At 53.1% G+C, this 19,796-nt stretch overlaps 1 long non-coding RNA gene across 5 annotated transcripts in view; it reads left to right on the top strand.

The window, feature by feature from the left end:
• LOC110403162 overlaps positions 1–19,796 on the top strand; it is a 50,958-nt gene extending 31,162 nt beyond the window's left edge. Inside the window, exons 1-4 of one of the 5 annotated variants that reach the window (XR_002441534.1) lie at positions 10,925–11,425; positions 12,225–12,646; positions 13,066–13,230; positions 16,356–19,796. This is a non-coding gene — a long non-coding RNA (uncharacterized LOC110403162). Of the gene's footprint in view, positions 1–10,923; positions 11,426–12,224; positions 13,488–16,355 lie in introns of those variants that run through there. The other 4 variants (XR_002441532.1, XR_002441530.1, XR_002441533.1 and 1 more) reach the window with 4 other exon arrangements.

The raw sequence follows: 19,796 nt of genomic DNA, 5'->3' as shown, positions 1-19,796 counted from the left end.
TATTTGGCCAGAACGTGGCCATTGTGCCAACGTGGATGCTGCTGGAATTGAAACGAGCAGCTGTACCTGTCAGGGGTGTTTGCTTTCTCTCTAGGGATATTGGTTTAATTAAACACTCCTAACAAAAGTCTTCAGCTGTTATGAACTTCAAGGGCTCTCAGGGAACTCCTCCTTATAATGTTACCTCTCACTTAAGAGGTGATTTGGGTTGGTATTTCTGTCCTTTATGGCGTTTGTCCTTCTGTCCACCGCAGTTATTCCAACCCGCTCTCCACCCAAGGCTGCCACTGAGTTTAACAGTGTTTTAGCCAACAGGTGCTTCGGTCACCTCCCATTTTCTTTGCTTTTGTGGATTTGGGGTTTTTTTCTTGAAAAAGGAGCACGTTTTTCTGCTAGCTGCAGCCAGAACGAGGAGCTGGGCAGTTGCACCTCTAGGCTGACCCATGATGCTTCTCTTCAGCCTCTAGACATCATTAAAAGGAAAAAAAAAAAAAGGCACCTCTTCCCCTCTGGAATGTAAAGAGAAAAATAATGTCCCCAGAGCCATGCATTCCTGCCCCCATCCCCGTCACAGAGCAATGCACACATGCCTTTACCCTTTCTGCCACACCAGTGCAAACAGGCCGAGCGCAGCGCTGTCCGTGTCATCTGTATGTATTTTTTTAACTGAACGAAGTACAAACATTCCCAACAAAGTGCCCTCAGCATAGGTTTATTTGCCAAACACGAAGGACGGAGGTGGCTGCCTCTCTTCGTGGTTGCAGTTACAGGGAAGTGTTTTCTTTAACATGGAAAAACAAGGAGCAGACTGCGTGGCTCTTCATCTCCCCTCTCCGCACCGCTCCGCTGCTGTCCCCACCCTGGTCCCATGGCGTTGGGCTCAGGCTGGGGACAGGGCGGGATGCAGCAAGCTCTCCTTACAACATTGGCAGTGCACCAATACTCCCCAGTTATTTTGGAAAACAAGGCAGACAGGACTGCTATCTTGTTGGAAACCGAGGCTGTTGAGCTGGCATAGCATCTTTAAGCAGAAGCTTTACTCCTGTTTGCAGCGCTCTGGCTTTCTGCTTGTGCACAGAAACCCAACCAATATTTTGCTTTCTCTCGTGCTCCTGGTTCTGTTGTGTCAGTGATCTGTGGCTGTGGGATTGGCATACGTGTCCATTGATATGAGCCAGGCAGGAATATTGGAACTTTGGGGATAAATTAGCCCAGATGAGCAGCGTATTGCAGTTCTGGCTGATTGATGCTTAACTCTTACACTGTCAAATCATTTTCAGTCACTTGATGCTTTATTGTGCCAAGGCTTCTGCTTCAGGGCACTTCTGAGCTCTCAAAAGGAGCCAAAGAGCAGAAAGCCAAGACACATTTCATTATAAAGGCCACTAGAACAGGAACGATGCAGACATTGGCTTTTCCCCTTCCTCCTCTGCTTGTTGGCAAGACGTTTCCTCTCTCTGCTGTCTCTCCATCGCAGACCTTGTCACTTGGTCACTGAATGCTGCATGGCGTTGGGGTGTTGTACCCACAGCACGCAGCAATGCTGTGGGGCACCAGGAACCTTCATGCTGCGGTGTGGGGGGGTGATCTGTGACCAGCCTGCTGTTATCTGCCATGCTCAGAATGAACCCTCCATGAGATGCTTCCCACGTCGGGGGATCCTCCTTAGGGAAATGGACAACCCCGTGCTGCCAAAATTTCTGCCTTCTGAGATATCAGACTCCAATGGGTCGAAACACGTTGCCCACGTGCAGCATATCCCCATGATGTGCCATTTGCTCAGCCCACGAGGCTCACAGCTTCCGACCATCACACCCTTCTGAAGCAGCAGCCTTAGGACAGCAGCTCCTGCAGAATGAGGTTAGTGCTGGGGTGACCCCAAAGGAAACATCTGGATGATTGGAAAAAAAAAAAAAAAAAAGGTTCGACTCCATTCAAACAGAATTTCATTCAGACGGTCCCCAGGAAAGTAAAGGAAAAAATTAGTAATACTGATATTTTCATGGGGGGGGGAAGTCACTTTGCAGAAACCGCAGCCTCTGCTGGAAAAGGTTTGGAAGGAAAATTCCTGAGCACATCTAGGAGAACCATTCAGGAGCTCACTAATGCTGCAGTGTTCACTAATGCTTAATGGCTTGTCAACGTTTCCATTGGAAATCCTTTTTGAAGAGCTTCATGAGAAGGCTATAAAAATCAAATGGAAGCGCAAAGCCTCATCCTGTTTGTGTGTTTGCTTTTAAATACGCTTTTGGAAGGACGTGGAAAACCGTTTTCAGTGCTGCAGACAGACGACAAAAAAAAGCAAGTGCTCATTGGGATGGGTGTCCTTGCAGTTTTAAGGCTTTGTCTGTGAGCCGTGCCCTGATAACTCCCTGCTGCTCGGAGCTCTGCTCCTCTCCCGTCCAGCACGGCTTTGCTAACGAGTGACAGGATGCTTCTTTCCCAAATGTTCACTCAAATCAGAGCCCTCCGGGAGCAGGTGCTGCTGGTGGCAGAGTGGTGCTGGAGCATCAGGAGAGCCCTCTGCCCGGAGCTGACAGCCTTCCCCTCAGCCCCTAAACCTCAGGTTTGCTCCCATCCAGTGACGTGTCGGATTAACTGATTAATCTGTGATTTATTTCTCTGGTTCTCAGAGCCATCAAAGCGCAGCTGTTTTCATTCATGAGTCCTGAGGGCTTGCCTTTATTAAGTGCAATTAACTTGAAGCGAAGGCATTAGAACACGAGCTGCTGAAACGTGTTTCATTGAGTAAAAAAGTAAAACAGAATCCAGAAGAAAAGTAAACCCAAATCCATCACGTTGGCTGGGTCACGCTGAAACCTCTGGCAGCACCACCACCCTGAGCCTGAACGTCCCCCCAAACCAGACGTCTTCCCCCTACCCCTTTGCTGTTCTTCTCACTGGCATCCCCAGTCAGCCAGGAGAGTGCTGATCTTTTGGATGGTGTCCCCCTCTTTGCTCTCCGTGTTGCCCAGTAGCTCAATGGGGCTCCTCCAAGTGCGTCTCGGTAGCTTCAGACCCTTTAATTTTTCCTGTCAACACGTTCATTTCGCAGACTCCCCGCTCATTACTCATTTTTCCCCATTACACGAAGCCATTTCCAGTAGTGCGTGACCAACCCTAGCGCACGAAGTCTTCCTTCAGAAGCTGCATCCAGCAGAGGTTTAGCACACCGGAGCTGCTGCAGGTGGGAGAGAAACACATGGGGACCCCCCCCTGCAGGGAGAGCTCAGGCATGGCTCTGTCCTGCTGCACTGTGGGGTCCGGATGATTCTCTTTGCACAGTTCAGAGGAATCATCTCCTTGCTACAGCTCCCATTTCAACAGACAGCCTGTAACATACGCTGCTGTTTGGACAGGTGGCACCAGCGATACCAAAATCTTATCCTCTGGAAAAAAGAAGAGGTATTTTCCAGCAGAGCACGATTCCAGAGCTCCCATGCAGCTCAGGCACCCTGCAGAGCTGGGGGAGCATGGGACGGGGACAGGGACTTCCACTGGGAGGATGGCACTTCCAGCAGAACGAGCCCCAGGGACACGAGGAGCTGGCAATAAAACCCCAGTTTGGACGGAGCTGGGAGCGCCTCGAACAATCGAAGGCGCAGCCGGGCAGGAGCTCGCCATTCTGCAGCCATGAATAGAAGGAAGAAGCTGAATGTCAGGAAGCGTGCCGTAACAATGAGCGCTGCGAGGCTGCGCCGGGCTCCCGAGGGACGCGCTGGGCTGCAGGATGGAAGCTGAGCGAAACCATCGTGTGCGTATGGACAGAAATCCTTCATGGTTCTCAATACCCAGGGAGGGGAGAGCTGCTATTGCTAGTAACGTCATTGCGCGGTGCTTTCCGATGCACAAACAGGGAGGCTGCGGGATGCTGAGCATCCCGGGCTCTCCTCGACCCCGAGAGGAAGCCTGCTCTCAGCGTTGCCTTAAGGAGTCCCTATTAATCCCGGTCCTGCTCCCTCTAGAGGGCAGCTGCTTCCCTTGTAATCCCGTGGCACAGCATCTCCCATTGCATCTTTAGGATCCCACTCTGCATGCAGTGGTACTTTGGTGCCACGGGACTTTGGTGCTGGCAGGATTTGTGCTGTGCTGCAGAAGGTGGGGCTGGGTGCCCCGCTGCTCACAGCCCAACAGGATCCCCCTGGCCCGGGGTCTGGGAATTGCCACACACGTGGCTGCCATCATCCACCAAGAATGGAAAGAGAGCTCTATGGATGCGATCCATGGAGATTTGGAGGGCTGCACGCAGCATCACAGCACGCAGCTGCATGGCTGCTACCAGAGGGCTTGCTGGAAATATGCTGGAACGGATGGGAAATTAAATATTTCCCATTTTCATTGGTGACACCTAGCAGCCGGTGTCGCTGGAGGCTCCCCCTGCCCTCACAAGCGGGGGTATCTCAGCACAGGGGATGCTCTGGGCATGGCACGCAGCGTGGCTGCAGCGAGACGTGCTGCTGCGCTGTGCTCCAGCCCCGAGCACTGCCAGCAAAGAGTATTAAACCGAGCTAATCGCGGCAAGCCAGCTGCTTTGCTGCTGCACAAACTCACGGTCCAGCAGTGTCATGCAAACCAAAGCGGCATTATTCGTGTTGCGCCAGCACTTACCTCCTGCTCTCTACCAGCCCATTGTTGACCAGGCTTTGGCACCGCGTCAATCTGATTGCAATTAAGCTTTTAACAAAGCAGCGTTCAAGGCTGGCTCTTCGGGTTTTAATTGTTCGTGCTCTGAAAGGCTCTGCACAATGGGTATCACAGGGAATATGCCACAGGCTGGAGCGGTAATGCCCTTGTTTGATAGTTTTGGTCGTTGCTGGTGACTCATGGAAGCTATTTTGGTACTGGTGTGTTTGTTTTTCTGATTGAAAAGTGGTTTCTGAGGAGAGAAAATGACGTCTTTAATGCCCTGCAGTAGGGCACTGTTTTCCTGAAGCCTTTTTCTACCAGCACAAGATGCTCTCAGGGTTTCTTTTACCGGAGACTCCAAACACCTGCATTCCTGATGCGAGCAGGGTTATGTGTAACAGAGCAGGAAAATGGAGAAATCCTGACATACATATCAAGGTCTGGCTGTGTTGCCCATGTATCAATGCAAAAATGAAGCAAAGCCTGAGATTCGCTTTGGAAATAACTGTATTTCCAGCTGAAGACGGGAGCGTTGAATTAGGCAGATCAAGTCTCTTATTCTCTCGTCCTCCCCAAATGCAGAAGCCCTCTGTACTGTGCTCTGCCATCCTGCACTGCCTGCAACAACAGCAGGGAGACCGAGGAACCCCTGGACACCTGGGTGCCCCCCGAGATGCAGCCATTGCCCTTTCCAGGCTCTTCCTAACACTCTTTTATCACTCTGTTTTGCCCACGACCATTACATCTTATAATTCCAAGAACTGCTCTGTGCATTTCTGCTGAAGCAATGTAAAAGTAACGATGGGTTTGACCAGATAAGCACCGGACAACTTCCTCTCATTTTAATCTAGAAGTATCTCGCAGTAATTCAGTGCAAGAGGAGAATGTGAGGGTTTCTCTGATGCGAGGAGAGGTCTCTCCTCCAGCATTGGCAGACAGTGGAAATTCAGCCTGAAATTACAAACGAGTCCCAGTGGCTCTAGCTCACAACCCAAGGTTCATGCTCGCACTAACACTGATGAAATGGAGCGAATGAAGGATGAGCTGCGTGTCTCCAGGAGCTGAATCCAGATGATTTCTCATGGAGAGAGGCAGCAAATGGGCCAAGCATTGCTCCCACTGCACAGCGCCCGCTTCCCAGCAAGGAGGCAATGCACACACCTGGGGCACGTCAGCGTGTCCTAGCAGCTTGTCACGGGTACAGGACACACCGTGCAGCTTAGGGGGCTCATCAGTACAGACCAATCCAAAGCACACAGCTCTGAACCGCCATTTCCTGCAGATAAGGGGAGCTCAGGGCACACGTCTCAGCATGGTCTACCTGCCAAACCTCACAGCCGGTGCTGTGGTTCAGAACAAAGACGGGTGCTGCCAGCAGATAACGGCAGGCGGTCTCAGTGCGCTTCCTTGGGGCACCTGAGGTGCTTATGTGTGTGTGTGTGTGTGTGTGTGTGTGTGTGACACCTGGGCACTGCTCGTGGGACAGGGAGTGCAGGTGGCACCGTGCCACGCTCAGGGTCGGAGGGCAGAGCAGCGCACAGGGTGCGCATTCGGTGATGATGAACATCCAGTCCTGGGAACGCGGCTGCCGTGGGGCACTTCAGCATCGTTCTGCAGGTGGTGACTTTCTGTCCCGATTTGCAGCTCATCACATCGAGGGCACACGGTGGTTGAGGTGCAGTGGGCCTTTGGAGGACACGGGCATTTCTGCGGTGCCCCGAAGACCAAAAAAATATGAAAAATGGACTGAAAAAAATGCTGCTTATCCTACAGTGTGTGTGCTGCTGATGGGAGCAGGAGTGTGAGAAGCAGACAGCCATGGTGGGGAACGGCCACCCTGCCAAGGAGCACCCTGATAAGAATGGAAATCCTTGTGTAACATTTCCCTTTGTGATCAGAGGGAAAGAAACACTGAAAAAGCATAGTTTTCCCAGAGGAAAGCAGCACCAATGGAGCAATGACTTTTTTCTTTAACTTGTTCTCTGTTGACTCACTGACACCAGCGATGGCTGTCCGGGCTGAGCCTTCTCTGCCCCTTCCCCCATCTCTGTGGGTGCTCTCTGCATTCAGTCAGCTCCTGATGCAATGCGTCCAGCAGTTTCAACCACACCCTCCCTTGGCCAGAGCCGCAGGTGTGATGTTCAGCAAAAGGAAAGCCAGGGTGATTTTCATGGAATCGAGCTAGCAAACGATGCAGTCACAGCCCACAGGCTCGCTTGGATGGAGTTCTTTTGGTACTTCTTGGAAATGGCTTTTATTAACCTCATGCTTCCAAATGGCCCAGCTCCCAAACTCCTCTGCTGGGCCTGGCCCTGTGCTGCATTGCCAGGGATGCTGGGGAGCAGAGGGGCACTCCTCCTGCAGGAGGTGGAAGCCTTCCTCCTGCTCCCTTTGCAGGAGGTTGGTGCTGTGATCTCCCTGCTCGCAGGGAAATTGCTTTCAGTAGGAAGCAGCGAGTTGGGCTGCACAGAGCACTGGGCCAAGGGAGAGCCCAGCTGGGCCAGGAGCTTTTCTGCAGGAGCCGTTCCTAATCCAGACAGCGTCTCCCAGCTCTACGCCTGCACTGCGCCGTGATTCAGGACAGGAGGCAGCAACCAGCACACCCAAAGGGAAGCACCGGGGGAATTCAGGGAGACAGAATGCACTTAGGATCCCTGGACTCTGCCCAGGACCTTGAGGCTGTCATCCCACCTCGTGCAGCGCGCTGACAGCCGCGCACGGCCCTCACCTCGGAGGTGCCACATCCCAGTGGGGTGAGCAGAGCAGGACTGAGCATCCCCCGGTGCTGGGTGCTGCTGTGCATCGCTGGGTGCCGCAGCAGGGCTCTGGCGGCCTTGTGACAAGCATTCTCACGGGAATTCACAGTGACTTCTCGCACCGTGACCAGCAGGTGCTATATTTATCCCGGTGCTGACATGTCTTTAAATAGCAGAGGTTACACTGCAAGTTCCCTGTTTGAAGGGCTCACCACCATCACTTTCACTGAGTGCAGCTCTTCCAGAGCTGTTTGAAAAGGAGCAGAGCCTCCCTGAGCACTGCTTTGATCCCACCAACATTGTTCTGAGCAGAAATCGTTGCCAGAGTCTCTCCCCTTCTGTTGAGTCTTTGCTATACCTCTGCTGTAAGCATTTTCCCTCTCCTTTTGTTTTCCCTAGCCTTCCCAAACCACCTCCTCCCATCTCCCAGATCCTGCTGAGCTGTCCCCAAGTTGCTCATCGCCTCCATTCTCATTGCAGCCTGTTGGTGCAAGCTGCCCTCGCTGCCTCACCTTGGATCAATGCCTGATTTCCAGCCGTCCCCTGAGAAGCATGACCTCACTTTTTTGGCTAGGGTGCCCTGCTCCAGCACTGCTGGGACATCTGTTTGCAATGTGAGGGATAGAAAACCGTTGCCTCCTTTCTTTTGTTTCCATCACGTTGGTTCTTCACACTTAAACTCAGCTTCTGCTAATTCATCATGCTGATGGATGCACCCCTGAGCCCAGGAGTGCTTTGCAGCTGTCCCAGCTGAGCGAGCCCAGCCCAGGGTTAAGCATGCTGCTTGTGCTTCCCAATCTCTTTAATGTGATTTTAGTTATTTTTTTGACTACTCTGTCTTTCAATGAGGACAGCGTTGGCACATGGCTGTTCAATCTAAGCTTTCTGTGGCACCAAAAAAGTACCATGCATGGGAAATGAACCAGAAACCAGGACTTTCTGGGTGGCGAGCAGTGGCTGCAGCAGCTCTACAACTGTCTCCAGTAATGGTCCTTTGTTTGGAGAAGGAGAGCAGCAGAATCTTAGTAAAGATTCTCCTTCTGATCGGAGGAGAAAGCTTACCCAATGCACGGGGTAACCACTGGGGTTGGGTTGGGTTGGGTTGCACGAGGGTCGAGTGAGGGCGAGCTTTAAAATTCTGCTTTCCTCATCCTCTGAGCCCTTAGGGGCTGCAGAGCTCTCAGTGTGTTGGACATGTGCTGCAGGCTGTGCAGGAGGGAGATAATGCAGCCCCTGCAGCTCACCTCCTGGAGTGGGAAGGGAAAAGGAGCCGAAATGGCACTGGCTGCTTTTGGGGGACACTGGAGAACATGGAGCCCTGGGAAGCACCATAGCTTTGCTCTCCTCTTGGTGACCTTCCTCGGTTTAGTTTTGCCACGAGCACAAGGATGGCTGTTACTCTGCCTTTGCAGCGTCAGTGTTAAACTTTCCCCTTATTTTAGCAGAACACATGGTTTTGCTTAGCACTAGCTAAGGAATTACAAGCCGTATGTCTTGAATATGTATCTGCCAAGGTAAGTAATCTCTGCTGTGAACTTGAACAATCAAAGCTCGGGGTTATTTGTTTTCCTACGTATAGATTAGCCAGCTGCATGTCTCCAGCATTGGTGGATGTTTTTGCTAAGCACACCCCCATGGCCATGCTGATCCGGGCGGGCCATCTCTGAGCAGGGAGGAGACCTGGACGCCCTGCAAAGTGCTCTGAGCCACGGCTGTCACAATTTCCACCATCAGGTCCCTGCAGGAAGGGTGTCAGGTACGGCACGAGCTCCTCAGTAAGCGATGAAGAAAGGTTTTCCTTAAAGACTACTTGTTTTGTAGGGCAGCCTTGGCAGCATGGGTGCACGTGGTGTTTTGGGACCATTTTGTTGGTTTGTACAAGCTGCTTTTGCCAAGAAATTTCATTTTGCACTCTTTGGCGTTTAGGATTTGCCTCTTATCTCGTGGTTTAAACACAGGCAGGTGTGGATAGAGCGGTATTGTCAATCCAGAGTGCAAAAGAAGTGAGGAAATGCACTATTTCAACTGCCTGCACAAGGAAGAACACTGCTTTGCCCATAAGATGCTCTGCGTAGTGCACAGAACAATAAACAGCAGGATGCAGGGCTTGAAAAATTGTCTTAAGCCTTTACAAAGAGTTTATCTACCTCGGGGGCTTTTCTCATTGCCTGGTTTCAAAGGATTCCTCAGTGCCAGACAGATTCCTGGGTATGGTTGGCAAGAAAATATTAAAATGGGATTTGGAAGCTATCAATCACAACGTGCCTTTATTGCACAGAGCAAAAGAGATTTGAAATGCGGGGGCTAGCTGATAACGCGCTGCATGAAACGCCCATTTCTTTTGGCCCTGGAGCTGTTTGTGTGCTCAAAGCACAAAGCGCTGCAGGATCCCTCTTCCCCAGGGGTGTCCTGAGCCAGGCCCTGCAGGATGGCAGCACCTCGGCTGGAAAAGCTCCACCTGCGCTCCTGGCAGGGCCTGCACACGGCCATCCTTTGGTGCCAGGGCTGCAGGCGGAGCAGCAGCAGGAACAGAGCCTGGCACAGAGCCTGCCAGGGCTGGAGCCTTGCAGAAATGCAACCAGAGAGCAAAGCACAGGGCTCCGGGAGGCGTGGGCAGCGGGATGCTGCTCTCCCAGCTGCGGACGGCTCAGAGCTCGGTCTGCAACCCCCCTCTGTAGGGAGGTGTGAGGTCAGGAAGGAAGGAAAGTGTCTGCTCCCTCCTGCCCCAGGGAGCAGCTTGCAGGGAAGGAGCAGGAGGAAACCACGCGATTGCAGCGGGGATTGCTGCAGGAATCGCCATCCGGCTCTCCGGCAGCACTGCTGCCCCACGCCAACACAAATAATACAAAAGTCCATCATCCAAAGGACATAGAAACAGTGAAATCTGCTCAGCACAGCTCCCAGGGCTGCGACCTGTGTGTGAGCTCAGCTTGGCAGGGGACAGGCAGGAGCCCAGCTCTGCGGCCGCGTCCTGAGGGTTTTGTTTGGTCCGTGGGGCACAGGGCGTCGCTCTGGTTTGTTTGGGGTTCTTGTTGCTAATGTACCCGGGAGGATTTCCTGAGCTGCATCTATTCTGAGCTGCAGCACTGAGGTGTCTCAGCAAATGTGTGAGCACAGCGAGCCCTGTGTCAGCCCCCGGGCTCCAAAATAGCCCCGACCCCAGGGGAGAAGGAGCCTGCAGCACTTTCACAAAGCAGGGCCCTGCAGCGGAGCATGGGGACCTGGTGGCCAATGCCACCATGACTGTGCTGCTTGTGGCAGAGGACGTGCCATTCGCACAGGCATTGAGACTGTGCCATCAGGGAGATCTTAGAATTGAATCTTGCTCAGTCTCTACTTCCTCGGTCCTCATTTGACATTAAGCTGCTGTGAATTTGATACCTCCAGACTCAAACTCGTTCCATTATGGAGCACGCAGAGGGGGGAAGAGGAGAACTGGCTGGGCAGGATTTTCAGGTACACTCAGCCCTTCTCACCAGTTTTGTTTTTTTTTTTTCCTTTTTTCTGGCTCTCCGTATTAGAGAAAGCAGAGAGCTTGGCACAGCCTTGCAGCCCCCACCAGCACATCAGTCCCCAGCAACTCTGCAGATCGCTGCGGGGGAATAACCCACAGCTGCAGTGTACCATAGAGGCAGCCCCCCCGCCACGGCACAGCAGGGATGTGTCCTTCACAAGGGGATACTGCACAGAGCAGAAATCTGGCACGAGAGCTGCAGGGCACTTCTCAGCCCATTGGGTTTCTACAGCCCCCCCAGCACCTGTAGCTCAGCACTGGGGTGCTCAGCTCTGTCGGGAGGGTGGCAGTGCTGCCCCGGTGTCTGAGTGGCTCGTTAGGGAGGTTCTAATTAGCAGGCAGGCGCTCTGTTAGGTCAGGACGATGTTGACAGTTTCCAGTTTCCAGGGGAGCCAATGAAGCTGCTGGCTGTGATGCTGAGCTGCTGCCTCTCCGGGAATCTGGTGGAAAGCTGAGAGAGATTTTTCCTAAAGCCAAGCAAACTGGGCTGCTGGAAAAGGCACCAGGAGTTGCTGCCAAGCGCAGGCAGGTAGAAATAATAAGAATTGGAGATGCAGCCTGAGAGCGGTGCACGCTGCCATAAGCTAGGAGGACACTCAGCTCTGTTTTATGGCCCTGAGATGACTGTGGAGCAGTGCAGGCATCCCCAGGCTGCCTCTATCTTGCATGGACCTGCAGCTGGAGCTCCACAGAGCGGGGGACAGTGGGGTGTGAGGCACAGGCTGGGGCTTCAGCCCAGCACCAGGCACAGCAGTGCCTGCTGGTGGCTCAGCCTCATCTCTAACAGGCAGGTTCTCCATAATAATAATAATAATTAATCTGTGCACGGCCTGATACCTGGCTGGGGTGGTCACTGTGTCAGCTCTCTGCGTGTCAGAGCACAGGAGATGCAGCTAGATCAAAGGAGCTCACCCAGATTGCTCTCTGCCCCTGGTTTCGGGCCCTGGCTGTAGGGCACATGCAGTGGCCACGCAGGATGAAGTCCCGATGGAACACACGAGGTGAAATCCAAACCCCATTAAACAGGTCCTGGGCATCAAACTGGGCTCCCTCCATCATCACCTGGTTCTGCTCTGACAAGTTACACTGCACAAGCCGTGCTGCGTGATAAAATTACGTCGGAAAAGAGCAAATGGGCGCTGCCTGATTTATTTTCATTTGCCTGTGTTTTGTTTTAGCGCAGTGTTGAGGAAAGGCTTTGGTAGGAAGCAGTAATGTTATTCATCTGGCTGTAAGCACTGCTGGGCTGGGTGTCTGTTGCTTGATTCCTTGCAGCTGCTCGGGGTTAGTTAATTATCTGCTTAGAAGAGGAATTCATATTTTCACAGGGTGACTGGAAGGCGGATGGAAACGTGCAAGAGAGCAGAAACACAAATGTTTGGGCAGACCTGGAAAACGCTTCCCACAGCCGACCACGCAGCTGCAGCTCGTGCCAAACGCTGTTTGCTTTCTGGGTGATGGATTTTTCGTAAGGGCTAAGTTGCTGGAATAGCTCAAAGTGAGCATCGCCTCTGCTCTGCATAGCCCTGGCCACAGCTGGCGCAGAGCTGGGTGCTGGGTGCTGGGTGCTGGGGCAGCAGCGTTATGCTCACAGTGTTCGTGTGATCTCAGGACACCGCCGACATCCCTGTGCTGGCACCGAGGGGGGATGTGCCCGGCGGCGGGGACGTGCCCTTGGTCCCCATCTCAGTGATGACACTGCAGAGTCACTCCATACGAGCGTGATCGGAGCCACGCCGGAGCCCTGCAGGTTCAGTGGGACAATGGGCAGCTCTGGGTGCAGCACACGAGGTCTTCCTGCAGGTTTCCTGCAGGCTGCCCTCGCCCCATCCGTGGCCCTGGGACACACAGCCCGGCCATGCTGTCGTGCTGCAGATGGGAGCGGGTCCAGCACTGGGGCTGGGGAGGGAGGGAGAGCAGCAGCCCTGGGGGGGAACAGCGTCCTTCTCCCATTCCCCTGTCGGGGGCTGATCACATGTGCCCGTGCTGGAATGTAAAGGATATCTACGCACTTTTTGTTGAAAAGCACAAAATGAAACCTAGCCTTGTTCAGTCTCTCCCTTCCTTTCAGCCTTTTCGGCTAATAATAGGCACATGTAAGCGATTAACATAACCTCGTGTGACTTCCCCAGTGTTTGTGCAATCCTCGACATGTGCTTTATCTTCCAGGCACCAAGTGAATGCGTTTGGCACTTCTTGCAGAGCAGCTTTGCCATCCAGCTGGGATGCTGGGCAGCCCCTATGGCAGCCCCCTGTGCTCTCCAAACCCAAAGGGGATCACTCACTTTGTTCTGATCATAAACACCTTTTAAATTTCATGGTTTCATTTTCAAGGTGTTTACTTTGCTTGTGCTATGTGGTTTCTGTCCCAATTCCCTTCTCCATTGCTAACAGAGATGCTGGGCAGCTGCGGGCTGCGTGGGCAGGTCCTGGCTCCATCCCACTCTTCTGACCTCCACGTCCTTGCCCTTGCCTGGGTGGAGCCATGTCAGATGCCAAAGATGAAGTTAGAGGGAAAAATCAACTAAAATCTCGGAAAAACTTTTTTTTTTTAAAAAAAAAAAAAAAAGCAGCAATATTTAATGAATAGCTGGGTCTAGGTACCCCATTCGCTCCAGCTGGGAAGCAGTTCACAAAGAAGCCCAACAATTTGTTTTGAAGGCACCTTACTGACAACGTGCACCGTGTACCACACCCAATGAGTTAAAAAACAATGCAAGAATCGCAGGAAAATGAACACTGAGATTTACAGCTGGGCCAGTTCTAGAGGCTGTGGATGAGCCGCTCTCTGCTTCATGCCTGGGATTATTTTCCATGCAGTTTGGAGGAGACGGAGAAATAAAACTAGGTTGATGCTGTCCATATGAAGGAGGGTGTTGCCGTGCTGCAGTAGCAGTGTGGGTAACGTGGTCCTGGCAGAGCTCCTGCAAATGGAGCAGAAACGCCGTCGTGTGCGAGGACAGGTAGGGGAAGAAGCACCACGATTTGAGCTGCTTGGTTTATCTTTGTTTGTAGCTTGAGGCCGGGAATCTGGCTGCATTTTGGCATTTCCTCAGTGCCTCTGATAACCGGGGGGAGGAGCTTCCCTTGGGAACTGGGGAAGGTCCATTGGATGGGAAAATCCATGGCCAGGCCTGCACGCATAGGCTGGGCTGAGCAGCCTTGTGCTGGCAGAGCCGGGATGCTTCTGGTTGTATTTCTAACGTCTGTGCTTCTAGGACATGAGTAATCAGTTCATAGGCCATAAAAAAGCAGATAAGCTCGAACAGAGGTTAAAGCACACAGAGCCCCGTTATCTCCGACCGTCTGTGCCATGGGCCAGCAGCTGTCAACCCCCCCTGCTCTGAGCTCTCCCAGGAACCTCATTTCTCTGCAGTTTGACCCAAAAAACATCAGTGCCCTGCTTCCCCACGGCTGCTGTATGCAGGTTAACATCCGCTGGGAAACACGGGGCAACGGGCAGACCCGAATGTATGGGAAACAGGAGGCACGGAGCCTCTCAGCCTCCTGGGGCACCCGTTCAGGCCAGCGACACCGGGCTGTAGGGACAAACAGGGCCTCTCCACCAGCAAGCACCTTTTCCTGTCTGTTGGGCCACAAAAACTGTGCTCGAGACACAGCGCAACACCTGGAGCTCCAGGGCCCTTCTGCAGGTTCCAAGCAGAGGAGCTGCAGCGTCGCAGCATCACACCTACACGTGCAAGCTTTGCACGGCGCGTGCATCTCCTGAATTAGAACCCCACCCCAGCATCAGCGCAGGACCCGGGTGCTCGCCCTGCTCCGAGCAGCTGCTCAGTGCTTTGGAATGGAGAGACTGGGAAATTTGCTTCATTGTCACACATCCGCAGCGTCGCAAAATAATTTTAAGGCAAAGAGTCAAACTTGTTTCCCTTTCTTTTACATTTAAACTCATTTCCATCGTGCGCAGAGCGCACCTGAGGTCAAGTACTTCGCAGTAAACATGCAGAGCACCACGTTCTGCCAGGAGTCCTGTTTTTGTCCTTTGTGTTTTGCTGCGTTGGTTTTTTTTTTTTCTCTTTTCCTTAGAGTTTAACTGGATCCTCCTCTCATTCTCAAGGTCACTGTTGAATATTTGGAATAGTTGGTCGGATGCCAAAGTATTTTCATTGCTGGCGTTTCTCTCCTTGGAGAATTATTGCAGACAATGAAATGTGGCTTCTTCAACCCTTGTGTCAGGGAGGACCCCCCCACGGCAAGCAGTTGTATAACCCGGGACCTTGGCTTGAGTTTCGTACTGCGTTGAGCAGGACAAAGAGTTTCATGGTGCGTTTGACTGCAGAACTCTGCTGCGTTGCAGAGGTCTCAGTTTGGGGCTCTGTAAGGAATTGCCCCTCATGGCACAGTGGGGCCCATTGCAGATGTCATGTGGCTGCTTGGTGGTTCGGATTGAGCTCCTGAGCGGGTCACCAGCTTGCCATGCCATTTGGTGATGTGTTTTTGGAATTTCATAGCGGAACAAACTAATGAAGCTCCATCTGTGACACTCTCCCTTACTCTACAAAAGCATCCAAGTGACCACTGTGTTGTTTGCCTGACCCTGAGCTCTTGTTTGCCCCAAGAAAGACGTTACTTCCTTCTGTGCGAACAGAGCTGGAAAGCAGATGAACCTGTGCTCGACAGAACGAAATGTGTTCATTCTCATTTCCTTCCAGACCGCAGCCATCACTCCTGCCCTTGGGTGATGCTGACGTGCAGTGCCTGCAGGGCAGCGTGGGGTGGGGTTGTGCCTCTCCTCTCTCCCATCCTCATGGGTCCCTTCCACCTCGGGACCCTCCACAATCTCCCGCTGCCGGCGCCGTGGTTTGTTTCTGCATTCCCTTCTGTCCTCCTAATGGAAATCCAAGCAGGCTGCAATGAGGACAAGCCCGGCCCATGGAGGAGGGGATGAGTTCTGGCAGAGGGGGACGCTTGGATCTTTGCGTGCGATTCCTCTTTGTTCAGCCAAGTTTCTGAAGCAGCACGGTGCACGGGGACGGCCCCGTCGGAGCGTTTGCTGCTGCAGAACAGCTGCGTCACTAAGCATGCATTTCCAAAACCAGCAAGTAAAGCGGAGGGGATGGTGAGGTTTGCAGTCGCTAGAAAACTGTCACACGGGGCCATCCCCCGAGCATCACCTGCCCTGTGCATGGCTACAAACTGTCCCAGGTTGGTGGTGTCCCCAGCCCTGAAACTTGGCTGCCATCAGCAGAGGTGATGCCGAGAAGCACAGTGCTGGGGATGCTATTTCGGTCCGATCACTTTTCTGGCCCACTCAGTATTTTCTTTACGCAGCTGCCTCCGACATCTGCTTCTCGTCTCTGCTCTCTGGCTGTGGATGTATTCAGAAATGCCTTTCTTCTTTCAGCTGCTTGATGTGTCTCCTGTCTCGTCAACAAAACCCGCAGCTCACTGAATTCAAAAATAAGCGTCAAACTGGCTCTTGCATGTTTTATCCACAGGTAATTGAATTCAGCTTCCACGTGCAGGAACGCGGGGAAAAACAGCCAGGAGAGCCTGAAACTGTTCAGGAGTACGGAGCTAAGCTGAGCTTGTCCTGCAGGTTGAGCTGAGGCCTTCTCCCTCCTTTCTACCCAGCAGCTTCAGCAACTTTCCCAGCCTCAGGCTCTGTCCTCTTTGCAGGATGCTCTGGACCCCACCTGGGGCTCAGCATCACAGCCCAGGATCCGTGCCCAGAGCAGCGGTGACAGCAGCTCCTGGCTGAGGGACTGTCCCTAATGCCAGGGTTGTCCCCAGTATCATGGCTGTCTCTAATGTCAGCAGTGTTTGATTCTTTGACTTGTGACATCTGTTGGCATGAAAACTCTTAAGTTTTGCACTCCAGCTCTGCTTGCAGCCACCCTCGCTTCTCTCCTCCCCCGTAAGCACAGGGTTGCTGCTTTTGGATAACAGAGGCTGCAGCTCTGAGGCATTGCTGAAAATGCAAATACAACTTCTGACCTCAGCAAGGAGCAGCGTTTTGCCTGAGTTGGAGGTCAGCAGCTCCACAGTCACTGCCATCTCCCTCTGATATCCCTGCAGCCTCCTCAGAGAAAAGCCCTTTTTCTTCTCAAAAAGTCCCAATCCACGTGACATTTTTCCTATTCCATGTTATTTACACCTTGGACAAGGCTTGCCCTTTAGAAAACACCTCTCCCTGGTGCAGTGTTCCTGTATTCCCATGGCTGAGCTTTTCTTGCATCTTGCTTTGACCACGTAACAGCAAATCTCTGCTTTCTCATGCAGATTATCAACACTGAGCCCCACAGCTGATGTGGGGTAACCCAAAGCACCCCCCACCCTCCCTGCCCCATCAGAGCTCCCTTTGCACCTTCCCCCCAGCAACCTGTACTGCACAAAGCCACCGCGGCTCCATCCCATGCCCAGATGGTGGGCGATGGGTGGACAGTTGGAACAGATGATCTTCAGTGCTCTTTTCCAACCTTAATTAAGGATTCCACAATGGGTTTGCAAGGAGGAAAATGCAGAGCGGAACTGGGGCTGGGTGGGGTCTGTGGGGCAGCACCAGAGCTCCCAAGCCCAGGGCTGGGGTCTGCCTGGACCGCACCCGTGGTTTTCTTCAGTAGACACGGGAAAATCTGATTTGTTGCTGCGTGTCTGTAGGTCTGAAAATGTAAACTGTAGTAAAGTATCTGCTTATAGCGTGACCTCTGAACCCGAGGCTTCTCTCTGCTCTGGGGTGAATTCCAGCTAACCACTGCGCTGCTGTGTTTACAAGAAAAATGCATGTTGTCTGCGTTCTCAGGGCCACTGCTTGCTTCGTTAACAACATTCTTTGGGAAAAGAGGGCGAGCCAGCCCCACTGCCCTGGTACAGCTGTCGTATGTTCCTGTTCCTCTCCTTAAAAAAAAATCAAAAAAAAAAAAAAAAAGAAAGGAAGAAAGGAAAGAAAAAGAAGCGGCAGGACAGGCAGGCAGGCAGCCCTTGCAGAAGGATGCTGGCTCCCCACTGTGGCAACGAGCGTGAGCTTACTGGGGCTGCATCCCAGCTGGGGGTGCGACGGGCGGCAGCGGGGTGCAGCACCCAGCCCTCATCCTGCAGGAGCTCCATGGGATGAATCGTGCCTCCTGCAACGCGGGCACTTCCCCACGGCCCTGCAGGCAGGGTGCTGTGCTGCTGGTGCTGGGTCCCAGCCGCGCTGAGCGGTGTGGCTGGTGGAGCTGTGCGGCTCCGTCCTCGAGGGAGAGCCAAAAACGACGACTGTGAAATCAAAACATCGCAGATGCTCCTTATTGGCGCTGCTGACATGGGGAAGAGAAACAGATGCTTCTGGTCTGGGTGTCTGTCCGGCCTGATTTTAGGAAAATCTGTGGAGTAGCGGGAGAAATAAAACAAGGATTGAGCTGTGCAGTCCGACACATCTCCGGTGTTGGACGCTGAAAATCCCTGGTGTGAGGCTGTGCTGGGTGCCAGCCTGCGAGGAGCACCGTGGGCTGAGGAAATGGCATCGCCCAGCAGACAGCCCCTGGCACAGGGATGTTGGGTGGCACTGGCTTTGTGGCCAGGGAAGGTAAAACTGGAGCAACGCATTAAGCAGAGCTGCTGGCTGTGCCTGGAGAAAGAGGGTCTGAAAAACAGGGTGGGGGCGAGTGTGATGGCTGGCTGTCCTTCCTCCCCTGAATACCATGCAGCCTCTAAAATACCACACAGCCTCCAAAGTGATTAAGGTCACATTATTTGTACCCCGATGGTGAGAATTTTGATTTTGTACGTAAGTAATTTTAATTTATTCTTACAAGAGAGGGGAAAAAAAAACAACTCGTGTGAAGAGTCTTGCCAGTCTGGGTGGGACCGTCCGACCACTCCCACTGTACAGTCCAGGTTTGGTGCATCCAAACTTCCACCTGCTCGGCCCAGATGCCTTCCTAGCAATGACTCCACCACAGCAGCCATGGAACAGCGGTCTCCTCCGCTGCTGCAGATCTGTGTGAGCTCACCACGCAGGCTCTTGCTCATCACTGGTGCAAATGCAGAGCTCACGGCGGTGGCTGTGCTGAAATATCGCGTTTGGTAGCCGAGAATTTGCTCTACCTACAAAACAGTGCCACCGTGCTCTTTGTATCCGTTGCAGCTTCCATGGCAATAAATAGGAGGCATTACTTTGGGGGCGAACCAGGTAAAACAGGAGGCATTAGCTTGGGAGCAGCCCTCGGACGCGGGCAAAGAGAGGCTTTCCTCTTGCCCCGAGGTAGCAGCGGGGTTCTTGGGACGGGCGGTGCTGAGCTGAGCCCCGTGCTGGCAGCCGGTGCGCAGCAGAGGGCACTCGCTCCCCGGCCGTGCTGCTCGGAGCTGCTGGCAGCTGCGAAGGCTGGAGGGTTTGGGTTTTTTTTTGTGTGTGTGTGTGTGTTTTTTTAAAAGGATGTAACTTTTGTTCTTCGTTTCCAGATAAAAATCTCAATTTGTAGTTTGGGCAAGGCTTCCTGTAGGCAAAAACGGGACTGTTCATTGAGAACTCCAGAGCTCCGGCCAGCCCTGGCAGCGCACGCGGCTTCACAGCCAGGCGTGTGCTCGCATACTCACGCTTTCCAAGCACTAAGCTGCTCATCAGCCGGCTCATCCCAGCCTCTCCTCCTGCATTAGGTGTGCAGGCAGCCCCCAGCCAACGAGCAGTGACATCTGGGGGCTGTGTCACCCCAGCATCCCCCGTAGCGAGGCCCTCAGTGCCTGGCTGCTGCTGCCAGGCGCAGCTATTGCTGAGCACAGGAACTGTAGGAAGTGCCCGAGCACATCAGGCTCTGCACAGCCTTCCTGCTGCCCCCCAGGAGAGAAACCTGCTGCATTTAGGAGCCCTTTGCAGGGTACAAACTGAACCCCTTCTTCTTTTGCAGTGCTCTCACTAAGCGTTATTGCACGATGGAGATGCGTATCATGCAGCTCTTCAA

The sequence above is a fragment of the Numida meleagris genome, chromosome 8 (assembly GCF_002078875.1).
Source record: "Numida meleagris isolate 19003 breed g44 Domestic line chromosome 8, NumMel1.0, whole genome shotgun sequence".
Taxonomy (NCBI): Eukaryota; Metazoa; Chordata; class Aves; order Galliformes; family Numididae; genus Numida; species Numida meleagris.
This window is presented reverse-complemented; position numbering and strand designations above follow the sequence as displayed.